The following is a 26,935-nucleotide window of genomic DNA, read 5'->3' as shown; positions in this document are numbered from 1 at the left end:
CACTGTTTTTCCTTCTGTTTAAGAAACCCAGCATGTAGGGAGTCACTTGGTTCTGATTACTAGCACGTGAGTTTGGGCAGTGCTCAATGTAGTAGTTGAAGTAGTTTATTTCCTTTAGGGGTGGATGAACCTTGGGCACTCAAGCATGACAGAGAATTAGGGCTTATTGGTTTTGGAGGACAAGGCAGCAGGGTGTTTTCAACCACTCCAGTGATTTCAGTTGCCTTTTACTCTCTTTCTGTTCTTCCTCCCAGCTGGTTGTGTAGTACTGCAGTGAGGATGGCTTCAGAAACCATCTCTCTTGGGTTGGTGCTCTTTAGCATCTTGCCTCTGCTGTCAGGCAGTTGGATAGATGTTGGCTCCTGTCCAGGCCATACCTGGGGTCAGTGGATCAGTGGATGCTCATATTCCTGGGTTGGGGAAAAGCTAATACATAGGTGTTTTTTTTTCTAGCAAAGCTGTCTATCTCAGCACATGTAATACAGAAAAGGGATTGGTATTTACAAGCAGGTAGAGCTGGGTGAGCCATGGTTATTCATGGAACATAAGACCTTTAAGTTCTGAGCTGCCAGTCTGGCTGCAAGCAATGGAGGCAGTAGTTTCACAGCACCGTCTGTACTGCTGAAACAGTAGCTTAAGCATCCCCTTCCTTCCTTATCCAGCCCACTCGTTCCTGCCTCTGGCATTGCTGGTAAATTTACTGGAGGAACTGCACTGGGGAATGGATCCTGTAGAGTTTTCCCACCTTCCCTTCTTTGTTGTTGGTTTCTATGTTGTTTTTCTTCCCCAGCTGGATCAGTTTCTGGTCTAGTTCATCACATGGCTGCACTAAAAACCCGAACAGCACAGTGGGTGGGAATGAGCAAGCTGGCAGCACTACCATGAAATTGCGGCCTGCGAGCCAGTAGGATTATAGAATCAAGGAATGGTTTGGGTTGGAAGGGCCCTTTAAAGGTCATCTAATCCATCCTCCCTGCAGTGAACAGGGACAACCTTATTTAACTGTATAAGGTTGCTTCAAGCCCTGTCCAACCTGGCCATGAACATTGCCAAGGATGGGGCAGCCACAGCTTCTCTGGGAAACCTGTGACAGGGCCTCACCACCCTCACAGTAAAAATTTTCAGACCCAGGGGAATTTGTAAGCTTGTCTGTCCGGGGGGGTTCCACAAGGTTCAGTCTGAGACCAGGTGGCAGAAATTTCCCCAAGGAGAACCGCAGACTTAATTCTTTTTTCTCTCCGTTTAAAGTGTGCTTCCTGGTGCTGATTTCTCCAGCAGACATCCAGAAGCACCTTAAAAATAAAACGTCAAAGTAAAACAAGCCACTGAACACACAGACCTTCCCTGAGCAAGAAGATGAGAGTGAGCGAGCAAACCACATGTGACAGATGTTAGGCATGTTGCTGAATGCAATTCTGGAAGCTGCTCAGATGCTGTGGTCAGGTGGGTGGCGTTACAAACCTATCTGGGCTAGAAAAAAGAAACATTTTTCTAGTAAATGAAACATATCTGGTAGAGAGAGCACTGAGAGGTAATAAACATGCAACAGAGAACTGCCTTTTGGGGAAATGCTTTTTTGGGGTGAAGCTGCGTCATCGTGGTGCTTTATAAGTAAGTGCCGCATCACTTCGGGGTTAGGAAGGACAAGATGTGCTTGTGGCAGGAAATGGGCATGTGAAAGAGAGCTGCTGGTTCCTCAGAGTACAATCTGAGTCCTACTATCACAACAGTCCATTTTAAACTGAACAGCCAGATACTTCTGAGTGGGCCTTTTTTCCTAGTTCCTGGATGTTCTGCATCCAGGGTTTTTTTCATGAAGCCCTGAGTGACTGTTGTGGGTACTCACTTTGAGTAAGAGTGCTTTTTGCTTGTTCTTCACTTGTCTCTTCATCAGCTAAACAGTTCAGTGCACTGAATTCCTCTGCATTCTTAAATGGAATAAAAAAATGGTTTCATAAACCAATATTTTGTAACTTTGGAGAAATTATGAGGGATAGAACTGGTAGGCAAACTAGTATTTTGTCTGATGAAATGAAGAACTGTGATATTCCAAAAATCCCTTGGCCGTTAGCCCTTCCCTGGTACAATCTGAGTGCTGAGATGATGTGATGCTCTTTGGGAAGAGACCTCTGTGGCAATGAGGTTCTTCATTAGGACATTAATTTGTAGAACACAAATCCTATGTAACCATATGGGAATACAGTTGCTGTTCTAGGTACACTGCAAGAAAGGGTAGGAGAGTACAGGAAGAGAGATGATGGGATCTTGTGAATTTGAAATTTTTGATCAAATGCAAAACATTCTCGAGGGACAGTGAACAAAAGCAGGACAGGGAAGTTACAAAAAAACCCCATATGAAATGTAAATAGATTTTTTTTTTGCTTGCATTGTTTTTGAAGTCTGATAAATGTAGAGTTTTCTTATATATGACAAACCCTTTTTCAGTCATTTAAGACAGCACATGAGATGATGGAATTTTTCCAGGCTGCCAGAGTGTCTCTCTGTCTGGAAATAGATAATTTATTGTCACATATGACCTTTCAGTAGCACATGATGGTAACCCAGGGTTGCAATCTCAAAAGACCAAAAGAAACTGAGGACACTTGGATTATGCTGAAGAGTCTGAACATTGTTGCTTTTTTACCCCATCCACAAAGACTTACAGCATTTCTTGGGTCAGATGAAGGGCGAAAGAGCAATGTTCACTTTTTCATTAGTAACCCACCAGAGGCTGGATGCCTGTGATTTTACAGGGATGCTCAGATAGATGACAGCCCATCGTTAATCTACACTGAATTGGTTACAAGTGATAAATGGGTTTTTCCAAAGCAAACAAAAAGGTTTTTCTTCTTTAAAAAGATTTACAAACAAACAGCCCTCCTGACCCCCCTTTCCTTCAAATTTGGGTTGTTTATCTCTGCAAGTTGGGCCAGGGCCCCTCCAAAGATTTGCTGGAGCTCTGGCCAAGAATGGGGAGGCCACTGATTCTCCACTTCACTGCAATTTGTTGCCTCTTTGAAGAGCAGCTGTTGCCTTTGTAGTCAACTTTTCTGGGCAAATGAGTATCAGTGGATAGGGTGAGACTTTGTCTGCAGATGGGCAGCAGCAAATTCCCTTCACAGAGGAGACTGCTGGCAGAAGGCTTGCAAGACAGAGGTTCAGCTGCTCCACCAGCCACTTCTCACTGAGAATACACAAGTGGGGATGAAGCAGAGGCATAACAGAGCTACTTTGTGTTAACCTCCTCCTGCCCTGATGTCCTTGGGAAGGATTGATCTTGCTGCCATGCCTGGCACCTACCCCTCAGTGTTTCTGCTACCCCTCTGAGCTCATCTGGAGACCAGGTAAAGGCAGAGTTTCAAGTCCAGGCTAATCTACCGCCAGTGTAGGATGGGGTGGTGTGTTGCATAGGTTTTGTCTGTGTTACAGAGAACTTACTGGGCAGGGCTGAGTCATTCCAGAGAATCACTGAGTCCTGCAAATGCTCAAGTATCTGTGTATTACCCTTCTGCCACCTTTTGTTCCTAGTCCTTTTTTTTTCCTTCATCCAGTATGTCTTTTTATTCTCTGTAATATGTCTGTATTTTCTGTAAGTTTTTCATCCAACCTGCAGCTGACTTCTGAATGGCCAGTTGTGCTGATATTCAGGGCTATTCCCCTTCGCTCCTGAGGATCTGGCCTGCATCCCCTTTGCACCTGAGTGTGTGCCTCTGGGTGGGAGGGAGGTGGCACCAGCACTGCAGGTAAATTCACTAGAGACGGAGCCAGAGCCTCGCTTGTCATGTTAGGTGCCTAAATCCCAGATGTCTGTCCTTAGAACTCTGGGTCATGTGTCACCCTGACATCTGAAGGTGCTTAAGTTCCTCAGTACCTACTTTACATGTGATGGTGCTGAGGTGTCAAGGGCTGCCCAGAAGTACTGAGCGTGACTGACTCGCTCCCATGAAACCCTCCTGTAAGCATCCCTCTGTATCACTCCTGGGAGATGCTGGACCAGATGGGCATGCTCTCTGCACTGAGCTATTTGAGACTTACAGGGTGCTGCCACTGCTGGCCTCCTCCTCAAAGAGAGCACGCAGGGCTGGTTGTTAGGGGATGCCTTTCTACGGGTCTAAATGATGAAGCAGGCAGGGTGACAGGTATACCTTTCTCACGAGGATTTCTCTTTTGCCTGGCTCAGGCATCTCTGTCCTCCCTGTATCTGGGCTTTGCAGTTGCCACTGTAGGCATGTAATTCCCCTTATCAATTGAGGTGAGAGTCTAAGTACCTGGTTCAGGCACTGCAAGTACTGCTAGGGGGTAAAGACTAAGAACTCAGACACTCAGGAATGGAGAGTATCACTCTATTATTCAGTTTGGTAGGATCTTAAATTACTGAAGCCATGGCTCTAAAATACATGCTTTCAGGCAGGTTTGGACACAGATGTATATGTCTGTATATGGTACACTTTGCTGCATAAGACAGCCCTTTGGAAAGTGACACCTGAGACCTTGCCAGGTGGCTTTACAGATTTTTGGGTTTGCTTTGTAAGGGTGCTTGCAGAAACAGACTTGTTCATGGATGTCAGGTGGTTTACACTACTGTGTTTTCATGCAGCGTTTCACAAGCACTGGACTAACGGAGAAACAAAGCAGTTTTCATGACCACTCAATCTGTCTTGACTCAGCACACCATTGTTGAATAAAGTATATATGTATTGTTTTCAGACAGCTGTAATCCCTCTGCAGGCTTCAGGGTAATTTAATCTCTTGACATGACTGTGCAACTCTTGTTATGTTTAGGCACACACATTAAGAGAAGAAAGGGTCCATTTAATCTGAAAACATATTAGCAAGTTTTCCTGCTTTCACAGATCTGAACCAGCTACTGCAGGGAATAAACTGAAAGTCGTTAACATATGATTGCTATTCGATGGTCAGAATGAAGCAGCCTCATACTTACTCCTCACCAGCAGATACTGCAAAGCCAGTTGCTACTCTTGAAGATTGTACTGACAAAAATTAAAAACTCATTCCAAATTGTACAAAATCATGCCCAGATCCTTCACTGGTATATCTCTATTCTCTATGTGCAGTGGACTGTTGGGCACGTGGGTGAGCTGGTGGGGATGAAGGAAAAGCCTGAAGTCCTCTCACATAGATGATAAAGGTGGCGTGTCAGTGCCCTCTCCAATGATGCCTGAGGGTGCTGAAATCCTCCCCATCCATGGCGTTGCATCCCAGAGGACTGTCGCTACCTGCTCTCTTCTGTCTCTCTTCCTCCTCCTTCCAGCCTCCTGAGTCACTCCAGACAAGTGACAATGGAGCCTGCCAGCATACAGGATGGCTGGCTACTGGTGGCTGTGAACATGGCCCAGATGCTGGAGCTCAGGCTCTAAGCCTCTTCTTTTGCACAGCAGGGAGCTCCTGTACTGCTCATGGTCCCCGTGCAAAACTGTTTCCCTCCCCATCTCTAAAGGGGACATGTGGTTTCTAATATCAATCCTGAAGGAGGCTAGGATCTAGTTTCCTTCTGAATATTCCTATGGTGTTATCCAACAGTCACTGGGACATGTGATGAAAACCAAGAAGGATGTTCAAGCCTCCACTGACTCTTCCAGGCTTAGATTGAGTGGAAGTGTGAAGTTATGCATGGCCTTGACTGTCCTTTTTGAGGATGAATGGAGGAAGGCAAAGGCAAGGGACAGAGTGAGAAAAAAGCCTTTTACTTCTGTGTTTCATGGGGTGGACTGTTGCAGCTAGCAGGAGATTGTTGATTGTTTGTTGAAAAGCCTCTCTAGCCGTGTTTGCTTTGGATACCACAAGTCACTGGATCATGATGGGGACTGTGAGTCATGTTCCTCCTTGCAGTGGAAAACATGGATTCATCACTGTGGTGTTGCACTCCTTGCTCAGGAGCACAGCAGGGTGGGCTGCCCTTTGGGAAAACAGGAAGGTGGCACAAGGCAGGAAGCTTGGGGGCCTTCCTCTCCAAAGAGTGTAGGACAGTGATTCTGAAGTGCCTTTTGCTTTTCAGGCACCCATCCTTGGTTCTGGGGAGAGCTTTGGTGGAGCCTTGAAAAAGTGGCACACTGGAATTCTTGACTTCTTTGTGCTTGTGTTGCCATGGATACAGGGCTCTATTTTTGTGCCTCTTGCCTAAGTTTTGCTTGCATCTTGCAGTGCCTTAAATGCATGTTTGGGATCTGGGGTCATGGGTACCCAAAGCATTGAAGGCTCACCTTCTGTGGTCTCAGCAGGAATTTAAAGCAGGTTGGTTGTGATGATGTTCCCATCCACTGCCTCTTCCTTTGGCAGAATGAAACCAGGTGGTGGTTTCATTCAATTGATAGAGGAGTGATGACGTTGTCAGCGAGAGATATTGCAGCTCCCTTTCTTTGGCTCTTGGTAGAAGAGAATAATGCCAATATCCATCTGAGGCACTGGAGGTCATGCAGGTCAGCATGGACCTACACTTCCAGGATACTAGTGCTGGTTTTGCCCCAGAATGCAAGAGCACAAAACCCACTTTTGTCTCTCACTTTTCCTTGGACCACTCCAGGTTAAGCCCTTCTTTTTCTTTCTGCTGGAAACGTAGACATGTGATGTCTCCAAACATGAGCATGGGTATAAGCTGTCACTGGGCATACCTTTCAGGGGAGAAGGTCCTCTGCATTAGGTGCTGGTAAGTCATTAACTCCTTCCTTTACATCAGTGGCAAGAAATTTTTTCCTTGCTGAGGGACAAATAAGTCTTTTGAGCTCCTTTGGTCTGCCACACATTAACACATACCTTAGTGTTACCCAGTAAATGGTGGAATAATAATAATGTGGTTACAGGACATCTGAAATGAAGTTGTGGGATGAACCTGTCCCCATGGGCTGCAGGCTCCTGCCTCCTGTGAAAGAGCATGGGGCTAGTAAAGAGCCTGTGTGTGGTAAGAGAATAGGTTTATTTAAGGAAATAGGGATTAAATGAGAATTTAATTACTCATTTTTGGCCTCATATCTGAGCAAGAATAACATGAACACCTGAAATTAAGCACTTGTTGCATTCCAATACAGGGAAGAATGCCTCCAGTATTTGAAAATAATTCGAAGATAAATAGAATTAATACTTAACATATAAAAGAGGCAGCTAATGTTTTGACAGACAAGCCGCCTCCTCCTCAGAGCCAAGAACATGCATTACCTAAAGGAGGAAAATCCTCATTTGTACTGAAGGTTGCCAGAAGTCATAATTAAAGAACAAAATTAGTCGAGGCGAGGGTGGAATGAAGAGTAAAAAGATTGTTGCTTCTTAGACAACTGTGCAGGCACTGCAGAAAGAGCACACACAGTTTTGGTGATTTATTCTTTTCCTTTCTTGATCTCTCCTGTGTCCATCAGAACATTCACTGCAGGTTCCTTTATGTTAAAGATAAAAATACAAATGCCCCACTGGGCAAGTTGTTCTGCCATAGGTGAAATAAACCTGCTTGCCGTCTGTCATGTAGACTCTCTGATGTCTACTTAGGGGTGAGGTGGTTTTTTGTTGTTTTAGCAAGTCCATCACTGGGGTCATCATTAAAATTTCTTTTCCCTCCTTTGCCACCCACTTGCACTAAGTGCGAGGGTTCGAACTAACTTGGATACAACTGCTCCTCTGTCACATTTGGTGGAAATTTCCTAAGCAGTTGCAAAGCTCCTGGGAGGGCAAAGGGAAAGGGCAGATAACTGGAGACATACAGACCCACCCACGTGCTGTATGCTTGCATAAAGCTCATTCCTGCAGGATACTAGCCTGAAATGTTGTGGAGGATTGGACCTGTTTGTGGGAGGTTTTGTTATTCTGATATTATTAATGCAGCATGCTGGCAATGCTTAACCAGATGTTCCCAAAAGGCAGGGAAGAGTAGATAACAGCAGTGCCATGGCCAGAGAAACAGTTAACTGGAAAGGAAAAACTGAGGTATTTTTCTGTTGGAGAAAAGCAGTGTCTCGCTTGGCTATATAAAACACACAGCCCTCTCCACCTTATGTGCCTTTCATAGCGGCAAATGTGTAAATCTTTTCTTCCAGAAAGGAATCCAGATGCTCACTTACTTTAATGCAAGTGAAGATAAAACGGTCATATTTTCTCTAACTAGAACATCTGCAGAAATGCCACTGAGGGATTTTGGCTTGTTGTTTTAGATAGAAAATTGCAGAAGTCCTCCCATTTTTTCCTCTTTTGAGGTTGGACAAAAAATACACCCAGCAGTTGAAAGCTGGGGCATGTTAATAGAAAAAAATTTCTCAATAAAATATCCACTACTTCTGGAGGCAGATTTATGCTATATAATCACCATTTCAAAGGCTAAGGTCACCACCAAACATGTCAACCCACCGGGATATCATAACACATAAATTACATAATCAATAGCACATGTTTTCCTCCTTTCTTTACCAATTAATGGATTTTTAAAGTAAGAAAGCTCGGCTTAGATTGTTCCAATCATGTTGGGTGGGGAAACCCATCAGAAGGAATATTAAACAAAAAATCATTGCTTAAATAATCAGTAGGAGTCTGGTGTTTAAGATGCTCACATCAATTCTTTCTTGTGCAGCATTCAGCAAGTGCACAGGAGCATCAGCTGTACTTCCAGTTCTGCTTCAGACCTTCTGAGAATTTTAGTAGTTCTTTAGAGAAATGGATGTATGCACTACCAGAAGATACTCCAGCTTTTTACTTTTTTACTTCATCTCAGAGTGATAACATGTTTCTGTGTCAATGTACTTCTCCTCATACAAACCATTTCATTATCCTATACCTCCTCCACTCTTCTTGCAGATTCTGATTAGAACTTTCTAATTTTGAATGGGATTAGGGCCAGGGGATGAGATAGTGAGTGATTTATATCAGTTGACGGGATATTTCCTGCTCTTACTGTGGTGTTTTCATATAAATTAGGTATTTCTTTGTCGAGGTAATGGGAGTTTGCACCTGGCTCAGCTCTTTACACTAATTATTCTTCCTATCTATTTACTTACTAAATTATAGGTATTTTGGGCTGAATTGTGAAACTCAGTGGTCACTTGTAAGGATAGTCCCATTTAATTAGTAGGCATACATACTTGAATAGGTGCTTATCAGTGCAGCTTGGCTTAATTTCTGTTGAAAACTCCACCTGTAGTCCTTCGAAACTTTTCGTTTTAACTTCTGTAGCAAAACAAAATGAAAAACAGAGACAAATGTTGAAAACTCCACCTACTACCCAGAGCAGCATAAGCACTGTTCCATGGTGTTGATACCTGATCACATCACATGAAAACATGCTTTTGAAAGTGCATAGGAAAGAGAGTAAAGCACAGGCTCGTTTTCGTGCTGGATTTCTTAACTGCTGCAGGCTTGGCTTTGTCACCTTCACTTTCAGCTTAGGATTTCTTGGATATGCAGTTAATGTTCTTAAATGAGAGAAAGAGAAACCAGACTCCCCAGAGCAAACCATTTCTGGGGTTGTGTTATGTGAAGGACCTTCCTGAGTCCCACTATAGTTCATCAGTGACTTTCCAGAATGTATTTCCTAAGGTGGCCAGAGTGACCTCAGGCAGAGATTTCTTCAGACTAGCTTCTCTGGAGTGATCCCTTGAAGGAAACCTACACCCTGGTAGGTTTTGCTGTCAGCAGAGGTGAGACTCGAAGAACCAGTTCCTGTTCCAGAGGGACATATACTCTCAAGGAATAGTATGTTCCTTTTGTGTTTGTCTAGCAGTGGTTGGCCACTGCTAATGGGAGAAATGCTGTATGGTGCTTGACAAAAGCAAGGCTAAGCATATGAGGTTAGTGGGTTTGGAGGCATTGCTTCTCTAGCTGGTTGGTTGGTTGGTTGGTTGGCAGCTACTAACCTTTTGTGAGCTAGAAACTTTGGAGAGCAGAGAGCTTGGGAAGACAGTCCCCTCATAGTTTGTCCGTTTTTTCCCCTTACCCCTGATTCCAATGAGACTTCTTCTTTCTTTCCGTCATGATCCAGGCTCATGGATGAAGGACACAGGTGGAGTTTTCAAACCCTAAAAAGTCTCCCCTGAGCCTGCACAGTCTCAGCTTATAACATGGCTGATTTGGACAAAATCACACAGGGGCAGCAGGAAGGCCAGTTTTGACTGTACAAGTGCCATATTCCTTTTCCAGCTTGTGGACCCATCACAAGATCCCCCCACACTGCTCTTTTCATATGTATAGTCTGTAAGAGGGCAAAATGTGTTTTTCCCCTAGCCTTGTGCTGTGAAGCTACTGAACCATTTTGCTGAAGCCTTCCCAAAAACCACTTAGCCTGGGGCAGACAGCATACATGGAAAAAATCCAGCCCAAACAGCTGAAATATGGCAAAGTTGAACTCGAACTGAAACACATTCTTCTCATGGAAAAGTGTTGGATGACCTCTGATAGGCAGAGTCCTCCACTCCACCTAGCTGAGACGCACAGGCAAAGTATACATACTGCTTACCATCCGTGCTCATCAGCTTGGGTGTATGTACTCCAAGCAGCAAATTTTATGTATAAAAACATACCCTCTTCTCTATATACATGCTGCATAGCTCCCTGCTACGCAGGATTCCTGGCCGCAGATCAGTTGCATCACTCCCCTGATGTCATCCTGGCATATACCACCTCCAGCATTCTTCTCTGCCTGGGCAAACTGTATAGTCCAAGACTGTTTTTTCTTTCTTTTTTTTGTTCCCTTTCTTTTTTTTTTTCCCTGGTTGGTTGCTGCCACTGCAGAAAATCAAAGGCAGCCTCACACATTTGTCTCTGTTTTTCATTTTGTTTTGCTACAGAAGTTAAAACGAAAAGTTTCGAAGGACTTTCTTCAGTACAAGTGAGGAAGCAGCTGTTGACCATGAAAAAAAGCCCCTAAGTTTGTGCTTCCTGAGCTAGGAAATAGCTGCCATTGCCACCACTACAGTTTCTATAGACATTTCTTGTGGCTTGGGAGATGACTTGCTCTGACACTGTGGCACACAAGGCTGGGGGCTGACACCGGGGTGGGGATGGGAGACTGGGCAAAGTCATGTGGCTGTGACTCACTGCGAGTTACTTTTCAAAGCGTTTACTGAGTCCGTATGTCCAACAGCTCGTGCCAAGCCCTGTATGAAATCTACCCTGTGTTATAGTTTCCTTGAAAGAAGGGTGGAAGGAGCAAATGCTGTGGGTACGTTGATCAGCACAGCCTGTGGAACGGGTGGCTGTGCCACGAGGATGGCATGTTTTGCTTTTGTGCAAGTCAAGAGGGCAAAACTGCTGTTGTCCATTATCACTGTTAGCACACAGTTAAAAAGTGTTCTAGATAAATGGTACTTGGTGCCACAGGTGACCTTTGTGCTGCATGTGCACAGGCAGAAGGTCCCTGCAGGAGGTTTGGCAGGGCCTCCTGCAGTCAGGGCCAAGTCATTCTGGAAATGGGCTTTACAAACATTTCCTCCTCTTTGCACAAGCACAAACACAGCAACATAGGAAGGGTTGCTCTCGTTTCCCAGTTTATGCCCACTTACTTCCCCATGTGGGCATCAGCGCTCATGGGCTCCCATGCCTCTCTGCCAGCACTCAGTGGGGCCATGGTGTCGTTACATGGGGTTGAGCACACACTGACACAGAGGGTGTATAAGAAGGTTCATAATGGCAAAAACTGGATCTCTTAGTGTTATCCTGTGATAATGAGAAACAAGCACATAAGTTGTGACAGATAAATCAGACCTTTTTGGTGCCTGAGGCATTCACTTGCTGTGACTTCACAGCAGGCATTGCTTAGCTTCATGCGCTTGTCCTCATGACAGTCCTTTGAAGTCTTTATTTATAGTGCAGGAGTACCACAAAACATAAGCATTTGCTGCTGGTGGCTGGGAGCCAGTTGTCTTGAATACTTCCTGGTCTGGGGAGTAAGATTTCCCTTTCCCTCACCATGGTCAGAGTGTGGTTCTGCAGTGTGGCCTCTCCACAGCTGCTCAGGCTGGTCTCATCAGCCTTGCCTAGGATGACATGGCCTCTTTCCTTGTCCTGGTCCACTGCTGCTGCTGAAGTGGAGAGGAAGAATGGTCAGGGAGACTGGGGCATGAGGTACATACCCTTCATGTGGCATGAACAGCCTTAATGTCATGGGTTTCCAAGTGTGTGTGTGGCTGTGAAACCCATGTCAAGAGCTGTGTAGGTATTTAAGGTACCTCCATATATTATGTTGGGTGTCTGAGCTCCATTCAGTGATGCTTTGTGGCCCTGTATGGCAATAAGGCCACAGTGATGTGGGACCTGCTCTGAGGGCCAAAGACTTGTTGCCTGTAGGTTATTTTTGAGGCTATGAAAGCAGTGTGCTGCTGGACAACACTTTGAGGGGCAGTTCTCATTTGCCCTAGACTGGTGTTTTACCTGTAGCCTATTCTCTTTCTTACAAGCAGGAAGAATCTGCTTGCAGTAGGGTATGACAGAAAAGGGGATATAAGCACAAGTCTCAGAGACATGATTTGGTGTAGTGTGATTTAGTAACTCCACCACTGCCACACCTGGAAGCAGGAAAGCAAAGAGAATCAGCTGTTATCATGTCTCACTTTTCTTCTGCTCTGCCCATGGGACCTGCCTTTCTTCAGAAGATGCTCCCTGCACGCCGGGCTCAGCAGGTGCTTTTCACCTTGAGGTTCTGTGACCCACCTGGTGGGAAAAACACTTGCCATTTTCCATGGCATTTCTGGTGCGAGACAGTGACTGCCACAAAAGTGCCGCTGAGGGGCTTGGGTTGGCTGTCCTTTCTGCACTAGGGTAGCACACAGCAGTGATGACCACCTGTGCAGTGGTGGTCAGCCAGGCCCATATAACCGATACAGCTTACATATCAGCACAAAGTGTAGCCTGGAAGCACCACACACACACTCGTTTAACATCCTTCCAGCTGTCGCCCAGGATACCAAGACATGCCATGTGAGGACCAGCACCACCGGCACCAAGCTTTGTTTCACCTTTCACTATATTTCCTCCTTAGCAAGGAAATATTTCTCTTGAAACTGTAGTTGCATAATGAATGTACATTTGCTGAGATAAGGTTTGTGGGAGAGTTTTGTTTCATATACCGCTGAATACACAGCTGAGCATATTTCTGAATATTTCTTTTCTCTCTTTGGTGGGGGCAAGGAGGTGAAGTGCTATGCTGTGGAAAGGAGAAATAATGTAGTTCCTTTTTTTCTCCCAGGAGGTCCTGGTGACAAGTCCTTGAAGGACGCAGAAGTAACTGCATGCCAAAGGAGCCCAGGAGCCCAGGTCTGGGAAACCTAACCCAGGAGCCTTTTCTGGAGAATGGGGAGAATGCAGAAAGAAAAGGCTTTCACATAGGAAGTAACACATTAGCAGGACCAGAAGACTGTAAGGAGGAAAGGAGGAAGCTGAGGGGTTGCCGGTGCATTTACAAGCTGTTCTGAACAAGGTGCTGAACTTCTCAGGAAGCCATTTCGGGTTAGCCAATGATCCAGTGCAGCCCTGCTTCTGGCTCTGAGACAGCCTGGATGGGCAAGGGACAATGCCCTTTCCCTGTGGTTTCCCATGCTCCCTCTCTGGCCGGCCAGTTTATATTGCTGGCTAATTGGGAAGGAAAGTCATTTCCTCCTTAGTTTTCCCTCCCCACATGCTTACAGTGAGTGTGGAAGTAGGATTCTGGAGTCCTTCCTTTCTTCTAGGGGCTGGGATCCTGGACCCATGTACTCAGGCTGAACCACTATGGCCCTGGATGGAGAAGTAGGTGGGGACAAATGAAGTAGCAGGTTGAGAAATCTTTTTTACAGAAAATGGGGGAAGGAGGTGTGTGTGTGTGTGTGTGGGGAGGCAGGTTACCAGCCACCCCACTGCAGCAGACAGTGTGTTTTCATTGTGATGCAAATATCTTTATGTAATTTGGGCCAGGTTCAGGTTCACCCAGTTCTTGTGGTGAGAACTGAAACCAGGATGTCTTCACTTTTGCTCACAGCTCTCAATGCTCTCTTCTTTTGCTGCAATCCCAGAGCTTGTTTAGTGACTGGGCTGCTTCTGTGTCTCTATAGAGGGGACATCTGGTGGGGCACATCATCGACCTTACTCAGCGAGGCAGTTGTGCTCCTCTCCACCTCTCTGGAGGTTTTCTTGCTCCTAACTGCTTCTTTTTTTTCTCCAGAACAGGCTGGTGGGATGTGCCTGTGTGCTCCCACATGATGCTATGAGGTTTTGAAACCTGGTTTTGTTCAATCAGAGCTGCTCACCCTAAAATTAGGCTCACACCATCTGTGGCACCTGCAAATGTAGAAACCAGCCCCATAATACCAGAGTGCAATTGCTGAGACTCTGCACTGTACACCAGTCTGGACAGCTTTGAAAATAGTGTCTTTGCTTCTGGGAAACACAATATACAGATTTGAACAGGAAATTTACTGCCTTCTTACTCAAAACTTGACTCCTCCTCACCCCCTGCTAGCAGTGAGCCTGTAAATGTTTAGGTCGCCTCACTGTTATCCTGTGTAGGGTCTTTGTTCCTTGTCTCTCCCACTTATGTTGACCTAGCCCCACTTCTCTCCCCGCACAGCTGGCATTAAACTCTGGGGGCACAGGGCAAAGGCAGAGTCTGGTCATTTCTTGCCTGCCCCCCTTGGAGGGGCTGACTTTTCCTGCTGTCTAATGTGGATTAGTGGGGCTCCCTTCCAGTTTTGGGCCTTGGGCACTCACCTTAGTAGCTCTCTCCTAAATCTAATTCTGTTCCGCTTTGTCCAGATTATAATGCTCCCTGGAATTCATTTTAAATGGAGAGCAGGGTCAGGGGAGGCTTCAGGGACAGCTTGGATGCTCTTAGGGCTAGGGCTATGCTGAAGGCACTTCAGGCCCATAGAGTAGAATTGGCTGCTAAAATCATAGTGGTTTCCTGAGATGGCTGTTAAAAAATCACCTTCAACAAGCTCAGCTCCCTATGGTCTCTGCTGTCCCTCCTAGGACCCAGGCTCCCAGGCTGGGCTTTGTCCATGGCTGCTCCTCCCATGCCAGCTCAGACCTAAAAATGTCCATCCCCATCAGTGGAGGGGTCCAGCCCTTGCTATTTCTTCATCCTGGCCCTATTCCTCATGGTTCCCGGCCCTGGCCCTGACACAGCAGGCAGCTCAACCTGCCTGGGTTCAACGCTCATCCAACATTTTTGGTACATTGGGTGGGGATGGAGCTCGGACGAAAGGGTGCAAATCTCAATCATCTCTTTCTTTGAAGGATCTATTCCTGCTTTACGGACTCACAGTCCTGTAAGGCAATTTGGTTTCCTTGCACTTAAAGGCAGCTGTTTCTGGTGCAAAGTATGGCAGCTGTTTTACACTGCACAGGAGAGCACTTTAACAAAGAAGACCTAATAATTGTGCTTGGCTGAATCTGTGAGGGGAATTTAGGTGGAGGGAATGTAATTATTGGAGTTTGGCCAGGACACTGGGAGAAAACACCTGTACTCATGACATGTGCTGTGAGATAATCATTTGCAGCAAAGTGTGCGCAGTAAAGCAGTCAGAGTCGCAGTAAAGCAGTAGGTCACTATGCTGGATGTGCAGTGTCGTGAATAAAGTCCTCCTTTCTCTCTCCACGGGGAATGGGGTTTTAATTCTTTGTACATGACAAGTGCATGAGCCAACCATGTCCTTTAATAGGCACTCAAAGAAAGAGGTAGTGGCCTCCTCTAATTTCGTAGGGTCCATGGGGAAGCTGTTGGCAAGTTCTTCTGAAATAACTCTGGTTTCCTGGGCTTTGGTTTCACGTATAGTTAGAGAAAAAAGCAAAACTGAAATCTTGGCTCTGTACATCCTGAAACAGTAGGGATGGAAGAATGTTTCTTCATTAGGACTGGCTCTCTTCCAACCTGCCCCAGAAGGGGTAAGAGGCTGAGTTCGGGTTTTGAGGTGGCAATGCTCAAGATCCTGAGGTTCTTATGGGTGAGGTGCTAAGCGAGCTGGTCCCCTGGCCAACCTGAGGCTGAAGTCATGACAACACCTTCTTTGTTTTCTCAGTTGTGTTGTACCATCCCTAGCCCTTAAGCAGTTCCAAACCCAACTGATGTTCCAATTTTACCATCTTTGTTGACCATCTTTTGCCCTGCAGAGTTATTTTCAAGGTTTGTCAGATATGAAGATTCAAAGCTTATCAGAGAGGAAACAAAAATATTTTCATGTTGTGTTTTCTCAGTGGCCAGCCTGAGAGGGGTTGAGATCTGTGACCTAACTCATATGGATGTGACTCATACCACACTACAAATGAAAAATGAGTGTAGTTGATACTGATCCTAAATTTGACATCTCTTTGATCAGCTTCAGGATTAGCTTTGCCTGACAGCATTCATTCTTGGAGCTGGGCTCCTTCTCAAGGTGAACTATAGCATTAAATGATCTCTTAATAAATAAAAGAAGGACGAAAAATTCCTACAGGCTCACTGCCACCACTAAGAGTGCAATTGACTTTTGGACTGGACCACAGAATTGCTGTGAGAATGAGGAACTGACTTTTTCTTATGGAGGAGGAAGTGCTGTGTTACTCAGAGGGCATGAGGCTACAAAAAGTGGCACTAGTTCTTGGAAACAGCACTGCTGGTTTTGTTTGGTTTTGTTTGTTTTTTTTTTTTCCCCAACAAATCCAGGAATATTTAGGGGGATTTCCAAAGAGAAGAATTGTGGCTGTAAAGAATGGGGCCTGTTCCAGAAAGATAAATCAATCTCTAAACACAGGTATCCTCTAGAGGAATAATGTTATTTTCTCCCAGCTATTAATGAGATAACTATTAACCCCAATGAGAATGATAAGAGGAAGTTCTTATGATGAAACGTTTACAAACAGGAAAACCCCACGGCCTATCTTCTTAGCACCTAAAGCAAAGTCTAATTTTGCCTGGGGGAGGTCCTTATACCAAGTTTGGTCTTTTTTGTTTGTTTCAGCTCTTGAGAACTCCAAGGTTTAGGTGAATAGGGGGCATCAGGGAACCCATCCTCAGCCAGGGATTTGGAGTGCAGAATCCCTGATGCACTTGGAGACACGGCCCCATTACTCTGTGCTGTCAGTTCGCAGCTGGTTAATTTTTATCTTTGTTCCCTTTTGGGAGAACTGTATCTGATACCTGCCACGAGAGGCAAGAAAACAAGTGTGGTTCTTCCATGTTTGCCTAGTAAATGCTGAGCAACAGCAGCTTGGAACTTCACCGTTTCTTGGAAGCTGTTTCAGTTTCCAAGACTGCTTGTTCTTGGTGATCTGCTGCATATCTCTGAGGCACACATCTCCTGTGCTGTATGTAAATCTGCAGCAATACATCCTAGATTCCTGTAAGCTCATACCCCCCCCCCATTCGATTAATAGAAACCCTGAGTTCCTTTTTTAGCTTCCTCTACTGACCACAACTCACGTCATGAGTGAAGTCCCGCCTGCCATGCTGCCTGCCAGCATGTGTGCATATGGTCTGCAGAACATGAATACAGCAAACCACTTCACAGCATTGTTGTTTTCTTTTGCTTCTTTTACCCCCCCCCCCTTCTCTCAGTGGAAACTATTAAAGACCGAAAGCCTTTGCTAATAAAATTCACACAGCTGCTGTTGCTGCAGCTGAAATCCTAACACTACAATAGGGATTTCCAGGCATGGCTGCCCCCCTTGCAAAGTGCACTGAAGACGGCAACGCGTGGAAAACCATTGCAAAGACATGTCACTGTGTGTTAGCCACCAAACCTGGAAATGAACTAGCCTGTGAGGCTGTTCTCTGCAATCACTGCAGGCTTGAAATTTCCTCCCTCGCTCCTGTGCTGCCCTTCCCCCAGGCAGAGCTATGGTTTGGAGAAGCCAGGTTCAGATGCCAGTTCTGTCCTGAAGGTGGGGATAATAGAGTTCACCGGAGGCTCACATTTGGCCTGTCAACAGCTGGCCATTTGTCTTCTAAGCTTCCAGTTGCCTGATAATGAGACATTGTAATGAGAGTGCTGACACTACAGTGAGGTTCTGCTGCAGGGCAAAGGCAAGGGGGAAGAAGACCTCCACTCTTGCTTTCCCTCTTCTCCCAAACAAAGTTCAGAATGTTTGAAAAGCCACATGTACATAAAAATTAATTTGCAGGTTCAAGATTTGATCAATCCAGAATGAGTGCTTGGGAGGAACTTCTGGCTGTGCTACAGATACATTTTCTGGTGGATCCAGCCATGCCAGGCTGGATAGTCTTTGTAGAGTGGCAGGCACCTCATCTTGGGCAGGAGTGCTTAAAGGACAGAAGAAAGGTTGATTTCTGTGAGAGTCTCTGTTTCTGGATTTCCTCCCCCTTTTCAATACAAGCCAGCATTTATCTGTAGGTTTCCAGAGGAAAAGTAACTTCTGAACTCGTACCTTTGATGCAAATACAGCTTGAGTAGTGGTAATAGAAAACTCATGTCAGGATACTCAAGCCGTCAATGTGCAGACATACATGTAAGACTTCCAAGTCACAAGACTTTGATTTTTTGTATGTAATCATTTGTGCCAGTTGCAATAGGAGTTGCTCTAGTTGGCTTGTACTAGTAGAGTTTGGGCAGAAAAATCACTGTGGGAATATAGAGAAGCTGTTGTCCTGTTTCAGGGCCACCAGAGCTTTCACAGAGCCTTGTTGAACACTGTGGCTGACAGCCTGCTTTTTGCCCCAGGTATGAGATGTGGTCTTGCTGAGCCATGGGGCAGGTCTGGATTTATGCTAGGTGTCCTCTGCTTCTTGTGGTGCACAGTTTACTTTATCCTGATGCCCAAAGTCTCATTTTACCTGCCAGTGGTGGAGCAAGAATGAGCGAAGGCCATTTGTAGCAACAACCTTATCTTGGCAAATCAAGGTAAAAATGCGGTTTTGGTCTAGCATTTACCTGTGTCTGGTAAGAGGTATGAAAGTGCAAGACAGTGTTGCCTTTCCTGATATTTTGCCTGCTTTTAGTGTTCTGGGACTAAGAGCCTTCCCGCTCACCCTCTAGAGAGAGCACCTGCCAGAGACGCTGTAAGCACTGCTGAGCCACTCAAAGTCTTTCAGAGCTGTCTCCTGGTCTATTCCACTCTAGGTTAATGCAAGTGGTTTAAACATCTCATTTTGTCACAGGTGCCTATCTGTAAGAACAGTTAGTCATTTAGAGCACATATGTAATTTTCTGACATGGTGCCCCATTTCAGAAGAATGCAGCACTCTGATGCAGCCAGTGGAGTGTGTCGTGGCATCACTTAGAGGAAGGAGTAGTCTTTAAAATATGTCCCTGTTCCTGATGATTTGTGTTGTTATAAAATAAATAACTCTAGGAAAAAAAAAAAGAAAAAGTAAATATCCCCTCCTTCTCCTCAGTAGTGTTTCTAATTATTGCCAAATCTTGTCTCTGAGCATTTTGCTTTGGCTGTTAGGAGCCACATGTTCAGCAAGATACTCCTGCAAGGCTTAAGGCTTCTGCTCCTGAAAGTCAGAAATGGGATGTGCTGGCTGGGGTCTGAGGGCTTGATCCTGCAGCTCTTGTTCACATGAAGATTTTAGTCTTGCACCTGTACTGGGTGCAGTGCAAACTCCCTTCTCAAAGCATGATTTGAACAGGGTCTTATTCAATGCTTGGCCTGTCACTGGGTTTATGGGTAAAGGGGTAAAGGGAAAAGAGGACTAAGTGAAAAGAGGTATCCATTGACTTCTGCAGGAGTAGGCTTCCTTGCTTGGCTATAGACTACTTGTTCCCCTGATTATCGCCTCCTGACTTGTGAAGTTCGTTGCATGAGTTTGAGCTGGTCCTGACAGATCCTGTCACCATCTTCCATCCTTAGCACAAAAACCTCACGTACAACTTCAGAGCAGCTGTTACTTACTCACTTATTTATTTATGAGCGTGTTGGCTCGATTCAATAAAATTTGTTATTAAAAATTATAGCTGGCTCCAGGTTTGCCTGTTCAAATTTGCTGCCTGCGGGCCCTGCTCCCTGCCACTGCTGCTTTTTCACCAGAGAGATGGACCATGTTTTCTTCTCTTGGCGAATGGTCCCTCTGCTCCCCCAGCCTGCTCAAGCCTGGGTGTAGAAGTTTCTCCTCCAGACCGAGATCCATATTTCTGTGCCCATTGCAGGTCACTATCCCTGCCTGCTCATGCCCTAGCCCCTGAAAGCCCCAGACATTTTGATTCCCAGGACCAGTTTCTGTTTTCCCGGGAACAGAGGGCTGCTCAGGTCAAAACATCTGAGCTGAATGGAGAGATCTGTCACCTCTTTAGGCCTCGCTTTCCTATTGAGGGAGAGGGCAGAGGTTTATTGCACCTTCTTTTCAGCCTTTTAAGCACAAGCTTCAGGCTGCTGACAAAGTGCTATTTGGCTTACTGCTAACCTGGCAGAGAGCGAGCCCTGTATCTCTTATTTACAGCTGCACTCCTAATTAGTTAGCAAGAAAAATACATAATAAAATACAGCTTGTACTCAGACGGGTTATGGCTAAGGCTAAGATGAGATATGGTAAGGTAAAAAACCTCAAGACTCTGAGCCATGCTGAAGGTAAATCCCACAGAATGCAGAAAATTACCTCCACCCTGGGAAAATCAGACATTTTAGGTGTTCTCCATGCAGAAAGCTGTGAAGGTAACACATCAGAGCCAAGACTAGACAAACACTCATAATGTGTACATAATGAAGCCTCTGGATATTGAACAGGCTGGAGCTTGAATCTTTCCCACTGTGGCAACTCCTGCCTAAAATGTACATATGTGATGATGAAGCCAGAAGATTCTCTATTTTTAAAATATTACTTTAAGACAAGATTGACATCTTTTCCCATGTATATAAATAAATGCATGTGATATACCACCCTTGGATTCACTGTTCTTCTGTCTGTTGCTGGGTGTTTGCTAGGAGGATATAGTGAATGCAGAAGGACCCAAACACTCATGCTTTTAACCTCACACTTCTACTCAGCTTGGAGACTCACAGTAGGTTTGTGCTGATAACATCCCAGACATGTCCTATGGCTACATAGGTGCAATACTCTCAACACAGGGCTGTAAGTATTCCTACTCTTTTCTATTAAATCAGCCTTCTTCCATCTTGCTTGCTGTGACTTGGCTTTCAGGACATCTCAGTCCTTGTTTTTTTGCCAACATGAAGTGCCCTTTTGAGTTTTACCCTATTGTCTTGCTGGGAGGGTGTTCATGGAGGCTGGTAGCATTCTGGTGTTGAGTCCTAGTGTTGAATCCTACCTCTGCCTCAGGGGACTTTGGCCCATTTCTGCCAGGTGAGTATGGCTTTTGGGCACTCAAAGCTGTTTTTTCTCAGCCCAGAAGCTGAAGCACTTGTATTTTAGCCTTAGCTAGTCTTTAGATTGGAAACTGTGTGCTAGTTGTCTCATTTCTGGATGAGTGCTCAATATATAAAACTGCTTTTGCACTAGATTTCTTCTCCCACGTTCTCCACTTTTTCTCTACCCCTTCAAGCAGTGGGGACCCAGTAAAGTCCATAACTCAGTGCTGTGAATCCCATCAGTCAGCAAACTTTCTGCTGAGTTTTGCAGTTTGCTGGAGTGTGCTGGCCTGCCTCGTGAATCTGGCCTGCTTCGCTGAGTCCAGCTCACCAGCTCAAGAACAAAGACCTTATTTCTTCTTGAGGCCCTGCAGAACGTGGTCTAGGAGTCCGTGGGATGCAGTGATGTGTTGTGGTCTCTTTTTTTCTTGATTTTTTTGATTTTTAACAAAATTATTATTCTTTTTTATTCAAGCGTTTTCCAAAACACAAGCTAAACAACCTTTTTCATTTTTAAATTAGTTCTTTGGTGTGCCTGAGTGAGTCACACTGATAGAAGAGCTCAAGGCCAGTGCTGTGCCAGATACTTGCCCTCAGCATGAGTACTGCCTGTAGATGGTCCGTGTCACTGCGAATGAGACCTATCTGCCCTTGCAGGTGAGCCAGAAAAAAACTGATCATGGATATTCAGAAAAAAGAAAAATAATTAAAAGTCTTCTGCTAGCTAGACTTTTCCTGTAGCTGTAAAGTGCAAGAATTCCCTTTTCATTAAAAGTAACTCTATTTCCCGAGCAGTGCCTCCAGGCATCTCCCCCATACAGATAATCATGTAGAGAGCTGGTCATGTCTGAGGTCTCCAGCTGGGAGAGTCTTTTGCTTGGAAGGTGCTGGGGCAAGAGCAGTCCAGCTGGACAGCAGTCAGAGGTCATTTCCACCTGATGGCAAGCTTTGCAAGCCGGTCTGAAATAGCTTGGTTCTTCCGCAGGTTGTTTTCTGTAGATTCAGGTTTCTACACCGTGAAAGCTACAGTCAGTAATAACAGTGTTTAGCACAGTCTGGGTTCTCTGGGCCTGAAAGCCAAACTTTGCTGCCCTGCCTAAACAAGGGTTGAGCTGAATGTGGAGGCAGTGTCTTTAAAGATGGGGTTTTTTGGATAGGGCTTTGAGCAATCTGGTCTAGTGGAGGGTGTCCTTGCCCATGGCAGGGGGATTGGAAGTGGATAATCTTTAAGGTGTCTTCCAACCCAAATCACTCTGTGATTCTGTGATTCTGTGTTTTTTTCTGGTGCAGAAGACAGCAGTAGCACCAGACCAGAATCAGACCATGCACTTGTGTCTGCCACAGTTTGACTCCAGCCTGCTTTGGCAGAGCAGTCCCAAGGGAGTCCTGTGTTCCCTGCTTTAACTTCCAAGGAAAAAAAGGCCAGGACTCTCTGTGAGAAGTCTGATGAAGTTGGCTGCTTTAGGATCAGAGAAATGCTGCTCCCCTTGTCCCCTGTTGAGCTTTAGCAGCCACTGTGGTTAGGGCAGAGATTTCATCCCTAATCCGGAGAGATGCTGTGTAGGTATGAACACTGACAGAGACAGAGCAAAGTTGCATCTAATTCACCTTCCTCTGGATGAGGCCCAAGGGAGCAGGTGTGCTGTAAGGATGAGGAGGTCTCTGAGGGGAAAAATCCCCTAAAAATTACAGAGGAAATATACATGGAAAAATTACAAAGACAGCAAGAGATTAATTAAATTACCAGAAACTTAGAAAAATAGAAAAAAAAAAAGAAAACAATTGGAGTATTTTTCCCTCCTTCTTTACAACAGCTGTGTCAGTATCTCTCCTTTCCTTCCCCACAGCAGTGTGGCCTCCTCTGTGAGAGCTTCAGCATGAGGCATTACACTTGAGGCAAAAAGACAGCCATCAGTGAGAAAGCCTAGAAATAGCCACTGCAGACTATAAGATTTCAAAGCGAACAGAGAAAAGATGGTCCCCAGACAGGGCAATCAGGCATGGCTGGGCCGGGCCACCCAGGGAGGAAGAGAGGACATCCATCCCCCCTGCAGCCGCTCAAGGGCTGCCGCCAGTGGCTGCCTCAAAGGAGATGGATGAAAGAGGTGCAGACCTGACGTACCCATACCACAGAGTGACTGCTCAACCTAACAGGGCTGCTCCTTGTGAGACATGGCTTTCCCCACTAGCGCAGAGAAGCAGCAACAGCTGGGCAAAGGCATTTCTGCCTTTAGTCAGTGTCGGGCAGAAGCTGCCTCTGAAAGACTCATCCTATGAGCTGGTGGTAATGTGGCCTTGATTAGAAATGGGAGGCTTTCAGGAAGGATATGTTAAAAAACCCACAAATATAACCAAAATGGAGAAAACTAAAAATCCTAGTGGGAAAGGTTGCAGGAATAAGCAGGGGCTTGCCTTGGGGAAACTTGTTTTGGTCTTTATAGTTTAAGGCATATGAGCATGTTTCCTCTGCTGACTGCAGAAAATCCCCATTGGCTGAGTGCAGAAAATGCCCCTGTCCTGCAGCGCAATGTGTTCATCCTCCTCATAGCCCTCCTGCAGGCCTTCCACTCATGCAGAGCAAATCTTCTGCACGGTGTGGCCACTCTCTACTACTTATCCCTGAACATCTCCTTCTGCTGACTGCTACTCCCACTGCCTCCCATCTTTCTTTGCAGGAGGGGCCTGTAGCAGCAATCTACAAACTACAAACCAATAGTCCTTTCTTATCCTCCTCTGCCCTGGGATGTGTGTGGTGGTAGTGGCATGTTCCTGGCATGTTACCCACTGCTCTGTGTGCAAGACGTGGCCCAGGGTGACCAAGCAAATGAGGGGCCACTGAGCTGGGACATCATCCTTCCAGAGCGTTTGCACAAGCCCCCAGCTTTTGCATGAGTTCCAGCTGCCAAAGCCTTGCCACAATACTGTCTTCCCATCTTCTTCTGCATCAGCTAATGTCGTAGGGCTTCAAAATCTGAGTCCAAATCATTGGTTATTGAGTACTGTTCCTGCTACAGCTGCTACTCCCTCTCCTTCTCCAGTCTTTTATTTCTTCTTCCTGGCATGGGCTTAGGTGGGCATGCATGACTTACGAGTTTTAATTTCCTGTGGGAAACATTTCTTGTGGCCTGCAGGTAGGTGCTTTGTTATTTTTCCTTCCCTACCCTGCCTCCCCCATTTGGTCTTTCCTTAGCTTTAGAGCTTTTCTGTGCTACTGACTGGCCCTTTGAAGATCCTGAGCCCCTTTGAATCTCATTTACAAAAGGGGCAATGGACACATAGGCATGTGTGTGTATGTGTGCATTGCATGTTTTTGTATCTCTGTGGTTAAAGAGAGGCGTATGTGTACACATACATACATATACATCTATAAATATATATACATAGCTTGGGCTTTGAAATACATCATGTCCTCACCCAATTTTTTCCATTTGGGATCCCAAATGATGCATTTTTTTTCATTTCACTCCAACTGACAGATTTCCTTGGCCCTTAGGATGTAGGGTAGGACTTCATGAAGTCATCCTTACCCAGGATTCTCATGGTCCACAGGGCCTTTAAACATCACTTATAAAGTGAATGTGTAATCATGGCCATCTTCAACATGTGTCCTGCTGCACTCAGGGTCCTTTCCAATGTTAGAGATGAGTGTGTGCTATTCACCCTGAAATACCATGTATTTAGCTGGGGATTTTTGAGAACAGTTCGAAAACACTTGACCTAGGTTGAGTAAAAGGCTTAAATGGCTGAGATTTCTAACCACTCACAGAACTCAGTGCATTTGGGGGTTTTGCTGAAAACCAAAGCTTTTCCTTTTCCTCACAGTTCTTCCTTGCTCATTTATTAGCTGCCTCTGCTTGGCTACTGCACAGAGCCACATCGTGCTGCACAGATGCTCTCTGCTCAGCAGCCCCATAAAATCCTCATTTTCAAATGAGCCGAGCATCTGGACAGGTTCCACTGGCTTTCACCTTATTATCACAGGGCTCCCGCTCTAGCCTACCAGCCAGACCCACCAACATCAAAGACATTGTGTAGATTCACACTAGATAAAAGCCTGGCCCACCCCTCTTGGGATACACCCATTCCCTACCCACATAATGCCGCTTTCCCACCGGGCTGGCTGTGGGGTAGGGGTAGGGTGGGACCATTGCTCAGCATGGCAGCCTCTGCCCACATTCCCTCTCTGCTGGAGGCACCCAAACGCTGCCTTGGCCCCAGGCCGTGTCTACAGAGGGAACTTCATTTGCTGCCTTCTCCTTTGCAGGCAGCAGCTGCTGATGGTGCCATGGGTGCAGAGGAACAGGCACATTTGGCTGCTGTCACAGGCTCTCTGGGCAATAAATGCCACATGCTGCAGACAAGGCATAATGGGGTCTTTTTCTGCGCCCATCAGGGACCTTTTGGACAGTAGCATTTTCCTATGGATTTGTGGGAATCCAGCATGAAGCATCTGAAGTCCTCTTTGGGCCCTTTTTTCACCCTGCGGGTAGGAAAATTCCAGCAGCCCCATTCTCTGGCCTGCCTTGCATCACCTTCATCTCCCAGGGTAAGGTGACTCGCTCTGCTGCCAGCTGGGCTACAGTTGTTTTGGGGAAAACTGAGAGCTCTCCTCTCCAGATCTCTTTCCCGGGTACAGGGCTTCTCTGGATACAGCCTCCTGATGTTATTGAATTGGTTTAAAAAGGCTGGACTCTGCTGGGTTTCCTGTGAAACGAGATCCTGAAAAAAACAGTGGCTGCATCTCTTCCAGAAAGGCCCTGCTGTCAGCAAAATGCAGCTCGGAGTAGTGGGGCAGCATCTCTATGTGGTATAACAGGCTGCCTACATGCTGGAAAGGTATGAGTTTGCACAGCTTAGCTTATATAAATTGAACAGCAAGTGCCAGCACACTGCAGTCATATGAGAGAGCCCAAAAGGTTTGAAGTGTTGCAGAACAAAGCTACTTTTATGATTTATACACTTGCCAGACAACCATCAAATTCTTTGCTGAAACTGGAGCTTCCCTGGTAGCACCACGAGGGCTGGCCAGCCTGCGAGGAATTCTTGGCATCAGAGCAGCTGTCCCAGAGTGGTACAAAGAGCTTTGCCAGTGTGAGATGGAGCTATCAATAGGATGTCTATCAGGGCAGGCAACAAATGGGCCGCTGGTCTTGGCTTCTTCCACCTCACCAGCCCCAGTGTGTGTGATACACAGTGGTAGCAGCCTCCTAGACAACTGTCATAAGATGTCTGAGCAAGGTGTGGTAGCCACTGAGCAGGCCCTGTGCTTTGTAATGAGCTCTTGATCATCTGCTTCACAGAGCTGAGTGGCTGGAGCAAGGGGAGAAGCTTATGGGGTGTGATGTCTCTGTGCGTAGGCTTTGGGCTGTCCATGGGACATGGTGTGCTCAGGAAGAGGGCAGGAACTGACCCCATGTTGCAGGACAATGGTGGCCACTGTTGGTCCTTCCTGAAAGGGCAGAGGTAGCTGGCATGTGGGCAGTTGGTAGCAGGAGGCCATCCCTATGATCTGTAATCCAGGGGAATGGTATGGAGGTCAGTCTTATGAAGGGTTTGATCACGTTCAGTGTCATGCCAGGCTCTCAACTTTGCTGCACTTCTTTTCTGTGTGCCCAGCGAGGAGGTTCTTAGGTGTAACCTTTCTCAGGTACCATTTGCTCCTGCATAAGCCAGTATTTCATTACTTTATAGCCAGATGAATCATCTTTATAAAGGCAACAGGAGAGGTGAGCAC

General features: G+C 45.9%; 1 long non-coding RNA gene across 1 annotated transcript; it reads left to right on the top strand.

Annotated features, from left to right (window-relative positions):
* Positions 1–26,935, top strand: LOC130608440 (uncharacterized). The gene is made up of 4 exons (XR_008974536.1): positions 1–192; positions 13,172–13,402; positions 21,724–21,858; positions 26,893–26,935. It is a non-coding gene; the product is annotated as an uncharacterized LOC130608440 (long non-coding RNA).

The sequence above is a fragment of the Pezoporus wallicus genome, unplaced genomic scaffold, assembly GCF_028554395.1.
Source record: "Pezoporus wallicus isolate ANWC-B61680 ecotype Strahan unplaced genomic scaffold, APGP_CSIRO_Pwel_v1 scaffold_3294, whole genome shotgun sequence".
Taxonomy (NCBI): Eukaryota; Metazoa; Chordata; class Aves; order Psittaciformes; family Psittacidae; genus Pezoporus; species Pezoporus wallicus.
This window is presented reverse-complemented; position numbering and strand designations above follow the sequence as displayed.